The sequence below is a fragment of the Lactuca serriola genome, chromosome 4, assembly GCF_051521515.1.
Source record: "Lactuca serriola cultivar US96UC23 chromosome 4, Lser_US96UC23_V15, whole genome shotgun sequence".
NCBI lineage: Eukaryota > Viridiplantae > Streptophyta > Magnoliopsida > Asterales > Asteraceae > Lactuca > Lactuca serriola.
The window spans coordinates 109786063-109794422 of NC_136411.1; the positions used below are offsets into that span (position 1 = coordinate 109786063).

The following is an 8360-nucleotide window of genomic DNA, read 5'->3' on the forward strand; positions in this document are numbered from 1 at the left end:
TATAGGCCGCAACCTTATACCCACCTTATAGACCGGCTTTGTGAATGAGGCCTACTAACGGTAAGACTAGCATTTTAATTATACATATATATATATATATATATATATATATATATATATATTAATCTTGTAATATTATATTAATATAGGGTTGAATTTTAAACTTGTAAAATTCTAGGGTTTGAAATTTAAATTGTCTAAATTAAAACTTTTAATCACAAAACATAAATTTCAAAACTTGAGGGCAAGTTTTAAACCTTTTCAAAACATAGGGGATCAAATAACAAATAATCTAAATTAACATTTAATCACATAATTATCCATATTTGATTTATTTAATAATTTCTTGCAAAACAATTTACCAATTTAATTAAAATAATTAACCAATTATCACATAAGGAATTAAATATTTTATTAATTGATAAATATCTTCAATTAGATCAATAATATACTCATATATATATATCATAAAATCGGATTTATATTGATCTAATATGATAAAGGCAAGTATCTCAAAGATAAACAACAAGAAATCTCGACATTTGCTCTTTCTGACGCTAGGACTCGCCGAGTACCCCAATGGACTCGCGGAGTCAAGCTTACTCGCCGAGTCCACTATGGGACTCGCCAAGTCCATCAGACAGAAACATAAAATTCGAATTTAACAAGCATCAAACAAGCAAACAATGCATCAATTCAATAGAAACTAATCTAGGCTCTGATACCACTGATGGGTTTTAGCCATATGAACATTCCTATGTGCACATGCAAACCCTAATGCTCGGATCTAGGTTTCTCTAACTAAACATGCATTCAATCTAAGACTTCTAATGGCTAATAGACTATAATAACAATATGAAATCAGAATTAGAAGTTTACCTTGAATCACTTGCTTGATCTTCTTGTCCTTGGCGCTTTAGAGTCACAATTGTCACTCCTCTAATGGCTTACAAACACCAACTAGCAAGAGGATGATTTGAGAGAGAGGAGAGGGAAGAGAAAAACAGCCAGGGTTTCTTTCTAAAGCACAAGTGCCGATTTTCCTTCACCCTTGGGGTCTATTTATACTTGTAAGGCTCCTAGGGTTTCACCCTTAAACCCTAATTGGATAACTTAGGCCCTAAGAAATCCAATCCCCTTCATGATAAGCCTTTGGACGATTTTCAAGGCCTATCCAAAGTCCTTAAAACCGTCCACCATTATCCATAATGGATTTATAGCCCAAAGTACAACTATCATACAATTGACAGTTTATACCCCTTTATTCAATTAATCTCTTTAAGTCACAAATTAATTCCTAATTAATTATGACTTATATCAATCAAATAATAATATTATTATTCCTTATATTATTCTCATAATATATTCATAATATTTCTTCTCTCATAATAAATCATCCTGTCAAGTTGCTGTGGTGAAGGCAACCCAAAAAGACCATGCACAACCGGGTCAAATACTTGTCTAATATAGTTGCAGACTTAGACACTATTCCAACACTTTATATGTACAAAAACCTTGAGACATATTCTACAACTTGGTTAAGACTATTTATTATAAATAATCTTTTGCCGAAAAGTCGTTTTCGACACTTATTAACTCTAAATTGACTAGTCCGAATCTGCGGGCGTTACAATCGACACCTGGGCCGGATATTAAGGGGTGCACTTGGTGTAGCTGCACAGGGCTCTTAATTTTATGGGGCCCCAAATATTTGTAATCCTTTAATACTAGTTAGCTTAACCAAGAGAAAATAGATTGGGAAAAATCTAGAGCTGCCGACACAATCAAGGAGCGGAAAAAGAAGAGGCAATCAATCGTCAAACGATCATCAATCTCTCCTTTATTCTCAGTATTAGCAAAAATCAAGGAAGCCGTTACGTATCCTCTATCCTACAACACAACAGTCTCAAAATCCAACCCCAATGAGTCCAATAATTACGGTTCTTCATTCTTTAATTTCTTCATTCTTGTTTTCGTTCTCCATTCTCTGATTTCTCTCCTCTCTGATTCTCTATTTCTCTCACAATCTCACTTCTACTTAACACTAGCAGTTAATCAGAATTTGACCCCAAGGACAAGGAGTCCGATAATTAGAATCCGTTTTTAGAATCTGCACCAGGTGGCTTCAAAAGAAAAAATCAAAATCGCTGAATCGGGCTATTGAAGAATCAATTCAGAATAAAAAAAAGGTACTTTAAAACCACTAAATCAGAATATTTTTATAGAATATCTCATATAAACTTGAGTTCTTAACAGTTGAAAACTTTGGTTTTGATTCTCTCGACAGGCCTTGACTCGGGAAGAAGAGTTCTCTCTTCCCCGATTCTCTATTTCTCTCACAATCTCACTTCTACTTAGCATTAGAGATTAATCAGAATTCGACTCCCAAGGGCAAGGAGTCCGATAATTAGAATTGGTTTTCAGAAATCTGGAAATCAATCTGAAGGTTTACCACTTTCTCCTATTTATGATTTTCTCTATTCTATATTGATAATGGTTTTTAGTTTTTACCTCTTTGGTTTTTAGTAAATTTTTTTTCATAATTGTTTATATTTTTACAGATGTTGTGTATTTGATTTGTTGAGAACTAAACACTAAGAACTAAGAAGGAAATCAAGGAATTTACAGAACTGTAATATCACAAACGAAGAAGACATCTAAAAATCAGGTGTTTCCTTTCCTTTTGTATACTTTACTACTTTAGAGTTTAGACTTTAGTATGCCTCCTCGAATATGAAAATATGAATCCGGATATGAAAAACGTAAAAAGAAACAAAAAACTGAAGAATCTACTAAAGCTCAAGAAGGATCTATGAATAAGTTTTTAATAAAACAAACAAAAGAAAAGCAAACTATTAATATTGATGTTAATGTTGATAATGTTACTGTTAATGGAACTAATAGTGATGATGTTAATGTTAATGATGCTAATATAGATGATATTAGTGTTGATGATAGAATTTTTGATGAAACTAATGTTAATGATAATAATTTTGATGATGCTAATAACTTTTATAAATTTGATATTTTTGATCCAACAAATTGGGAAACTCTAGATTCTAATATGCTAAATATTTTAGCATTACCAGGTCCTAAAAGAGATTTATCTATTCAAAAATATCCAAAAGATAAATATCAAAGAAGGTTTTCTGCTTTATATTATACTAGAGTTTTACCAAATGGGGAAGAATGTGATAGAGATTGGCTTGTTTATTCTATGCAGCTTGATAAAATATTTTGTGTTTTGTTGTAAAATATTCAGAAAAGGGTGTGGAAAAAATCAATTAGAAAATGAGGGTTTTGGGGATTGGATACATCTTAGCTCTAGAATTAAAGAACATGAAACAACTATAGAACATGCGAAAAATATAACTATTTGGTATGATTTGCGTTTAAGATTACAAAAAAAATAAAACCATTGATAAAGAGACTCAAAAACAAATAGAAAAAGAAAAAAATCATTGGAGAAAAGTTTTATTGAGAATTATTGTTGTTGTGAAATTTATTGCTAAATATAATCTAGATTTTCGTGGTACTAATGGAAAATTGTATGAAAGTAACAATGAAAATTTCTTAAGCTTAATTGAAATGTTGGCTGAGTTTGATGTGGTTCTCCATGAGCATGTTCAACATATAACAAATGATGGTATCCATAATCATTATCTTGGGCATAGTATACAAAATGAATTAATATTTTTTCTTTCTCATGAAATAAGATATATGATTATTAAAGAAATAAAAAAAGCGAAATATTTTTCTACAATATTTGATTGTACACCTGACATAAGTCACAAAGAGCAAATGACCTTGACATTAAGATATGTAGATGTATCATCGGATTCTGTTTGCATCAAAGAATCCTTTTTAGGGTTTTTAGATGTAAACGATACAACCGGCCAATGACTTTTTGATGTTTTACAAAATGAAATGAATTTGCTTGATCTTGACATTAACAATGTGTGTGGTCAAGGTTATGACAATGGGTCAAATATGAAAGGAAAAGATTAAGGAGTGCAAAAAAAACTTTTAGATATAAATTCAAGAGCTTTTTACACTTCTTGTTGTTGTCATAGTTTAAATTTAACTTTGTGTGATATGACTAATACTTGTAGTAAAGCTAAAGGTATTTTTTGGAACCATTCAACGTATTTATACAATCTTTGCAAATTCGACTAAAAGATGGCAAGTTTTAAAAGATAATGTGAAAGGATTAACTCCTAAATCTTTGTCATCCACTCGTTGGGAGAGTCGTGTGATAGTGTAAAAGTAATAAGTTTTAAATTTTAGATATTAAAAAAGCTTTACTTCAAGTTGCTAAAAATGATAATGATCCAAAAATAAAAAGTGAAGCTAAATCCTTAGCAAAAAATGAACTTGGTAACTTTGAGTTTATAATGGCTCTAGTATTTTGGTATGAAATGTTAAATACTATTAATTTAGTTAGCAAACAATTGCAATCAAAATATATGCTTATTGATGTTGCTATGGAAAAAATAAAGGGGCTTATTTCTTTTTTCAAAGAATATAGAGAAGTTGGTTATTTAAATGCTTTACAAATTGAAAAAGAAATTGCCTTGAAAATGAACATTAAACCAATGTTTCCTAAAAAATGTGAAGTTAAAGTAAAAAAACATTTTGAGGAGACTTTAAATGATACATCTTCTAGTGTTTCAAAATCCCCACAAGGGTCTTTTAAGGTAAAATATTTTCTATACATTGTTGATCAAGCAATTTCTTTCTAACTACAAGGTTTGAACAATATCAACAATATGATAATATTTTTAGGTTTTTATTTAATTCTGAAAAATTACATTCATTAGATGATCTGACCTTAAAGTCATGATGTAAGACTCTTGAAACTTCACTTAAACAAGACGAACAATAAGATATTGATGGAAGTGATTTATATGTTGAATTAAAATTACTTGTACATCTTTTATCTAAAAAAAATGACAACAATAGATATTCTAAAATTTTTAAACCATGTTGATTGTTTTCCTAATACATCTATTGCATATAGAATTTTATTAACTATTCCTGTTATTGTTGCATCTGCAGAAAGAAGTTTTTCCAAATTGAAGATATTGAAGTCTTACTTACGATCTACAATGACACAAGAATGGCTTAATGGATTGGCTTTGATTACAATTGAGAGGATTTTTTTGGATAAAACCATTTATGAAGAAGTAATTGAAAAGTTGGTTTCAACCAATACTAGGAGGATGACACTTTTTAAGTAGAGACAAGAGGCTTTGTTTTGTATTATTTTGAATGTATTTTTTGTATTATTTTGCATTGTATTTGTTTAAGCTAATACTAGGAGGAATTTTTTGTATTATTTTGCACATCTTTTAAGATTTTTCAAGTTTTAAGGCCTATTTTTACTAATTTGCACAGGGCCTCCAAAATCTCCCGGCCGGCCCTGATCGACACTCACAACTCTTCTTCCCGGCCTTGTGGCCTGTGCTACCACCAGTGCTGAAGCATGGAGCATTCTTGCTCGTACCTTTCATGCCCAAACTGGTTCCCGTAGAATGCATCTTCGCCAACAACTACAAACACTCTCCAAAGGGTCACTTTCCATTCTTGATTACTTTCAGAAGAAGCATGCTCTTGTCGACTCTCTCTCCGACTGGATGTGTGTCATTCCAAATGCGAATTTTGTGGCTTACATACTCTATGGTCCCGGATCACAGTACAGTGCTTTCCACTCAACTTTATCTATGAGAGTTGATCCATTTTCATTTCATAAATTACTCCGTCTCCTGCTACACGAAGAGTAACGTCTGGAGGAGGATGCTCAAACTCTTTCTCCTCCTTGTGCTAATGTTGCAAATCACAAAGGTGGTGGTCAGAATTCACAACCTTCTACTGGACGATACGATCAATTATCTATTGATTGTTCCTCCACTGATGAAAATGTTGCAACAAAACCAAAAATTTATTGTCAAATATGAAAACATATAGGTCATGATGCTCTTAATTGCTACCAACGTTTAAATCTTCGAGAATTTCCAGCAACAAAACGTACTGCTTCTGCCCGGCTCAACAAATCTGGGAAATTTGCCTTCGTAGCTACCTCAAACAACCCGTATGATATTGTTGACCTTTGGTATGTTGAATCTAGTGCAAGTCATCTTGAGACAACTAATGTTATTAAACTCTCTCTCGGGTCCAACTACAATGGTAATGATCAACTTATGGTCGGGGATGGTAAATCCCTTCCTATCACTCATTTTGGGCATTCTATCCTTTCTAATAAGGATGAAAGTGGGTCCAAACCCGTACCGGATGAACCCGGACCCGAAAAACCCGAAACCGTTTAACGAGATTTTTTAGAAGCGGAAACCGGACCAGTATATAGGAACGGGTTCCGGTTCGGTTCCGGGTACAGTACCGGGTAAAGTGGGTCTAGAACCGAAAAACCCGGAAATAGGAAAGTGGGTAAGGTGGAACCGGGTAAAATGGGTTTAGAACCGGAAAACCCAGATTTTTTTATTATTTTTTTATTATTATTATTTTTTGTAATTACCTCAATCACCTAATCTTTCAACCGTTATAAAAAAATTAATAAACAAAAAATTACATTTAGGTTATTGACGACATTGATTTTTTTTTTAAAAAAAAGTAACGTGATATAACAAAGTTGGTTTAATATTATTGTGAAATATGAGCTTTTAGTTATGTGATTGTAATATATAATGTACGTTCATAGGGATGAGTTAATTGTAACATGATTAGAGGTTCTAATTAAAAAAATAGTTAGAATAATTAAACAACAAAATGAATATATAACCTTTTGTAAAAGATCCACTGTAAACATGCTAAAAGCTTATAGAACTTTAACCCATTAAGCCAACAAAACAAGTTGATACTAAAAATAATAAAACTTTCGATTTCACTCTTTTTGATCAAATACACTATTATATAGTCAAATTCACTTAAATAAAAAACCATAAGCCAATTTTTTGAAATTCCTACAAATGACGAAATCACCATTTTTAATTAAACCATTGTTTAACATATGAAATCAAACTTATAACCATTTATCTAATATTAATATTACATATAAATTATGGTTCTTACAAATAAAGTTCACCACAGAGGGGAATGAGAGATATGCTAAGATTTTGTTAGATGAATGTCATGCTTCATATCTGTGAATTTTCCATTACTTCAACGTTTTCTCTTTTTTTTTTTTTTTTTTTTTTTTTTTTTTTTTTTAATATTATTATGAGAGTTCATATGCAAATTGAGATTATGATAAACAACCATCTCTAATCCTACATCCATTTGCTTTAGATAAAAAATGTATAAATAATATTTTATCTTTAACCGACACTATTTTTTATACAAATTTCTATACCAAAAATATATTTCTAGTATATTCATTTTTTAAAACTTATATAGATTATGATAAAATACTCATCAACTTATAATATTTTTTTTACATATTTATTTATATTTCCTATATAAAAACTTTATAAAACGTACAAAAATCGGTTCCGGTTTTTTTACATATCCGGTTCCAAAAACCGGTTCCGGTTTTTTTACTCGGAATACCCGGACCCGTTGGACCCATAATCGAAATACCCGGACTGTTTAAACATTTTCTGGTTTCGGTTCCGGTCCGGTTTTTCGGTTTTATAACTCATCCCTACTTTCTAATGGGTCAAATGGCTAGTCCCTATGTCTCAATCAAATCCTATTTATCCCATAAATTTCAAAAAGTCTTCTAAGTGTTTCTCGCTTCACTAAAGACTATAATGTCTAACTTGAATTTCACCTAACTTTTGTCATGTTAAGAATATGCAGGGACAGATCCTACTTCGAGGAACAATTGACAATGGCCTATATCGCCTCTCTCGTTTCCCTGATTCCTCACATGGTTTTCGTCCAGTTTCTTGACTTGGTGAAGGCACATCTCTCCAGTGTTGGAATCATTGACTTGCTCACCCTCTTAGGTCTATTTTGCGCCGTCTAGTGTCGAGTCGGCAATTGCCTGTGTCATGTAATAAACTTGAATCTATTTGTGGTTCCTATCAACTTGGTAAAAGTCATAAATTCCACTGACGACACCTAATATATCAAATTCAGTGTAATTCTAAGTTCTTATCGTTAGAAATGGTATTATACTTCTAGTTTCTCATATTGGTAAAACTTTTTTTCCATCCTCTCAAAAAGCATAAATAATGTTCTTATCTCGAATCAAATGGTTAAAAATCTTGTCTTTGTTCGTCAATTCACTATTGATAATTCAGTTATTGTTACATTTGACCCTTTTGGTTTCACTTTGGAGGGCTTTGAATCGGGTGCTTTCATTCGAAGTTGTGACAATACTGGTGAACTATATCATGTTC

At 31.7% G+C, this 8360-nt stretch overlaps 1 pseudogene; it reads left to right on the plus strand.

Annotated features, from left to right (window-relative positions):
• Positions 1-2812: 2812 nt before the first annotated feature.
• On the plus strand, positions 2813-5240 carry LOC145098714 (uncharacterized; annotated as a pseudogene).
• Positions 5241-8360: the final 3120 nt, after the last annotated feature.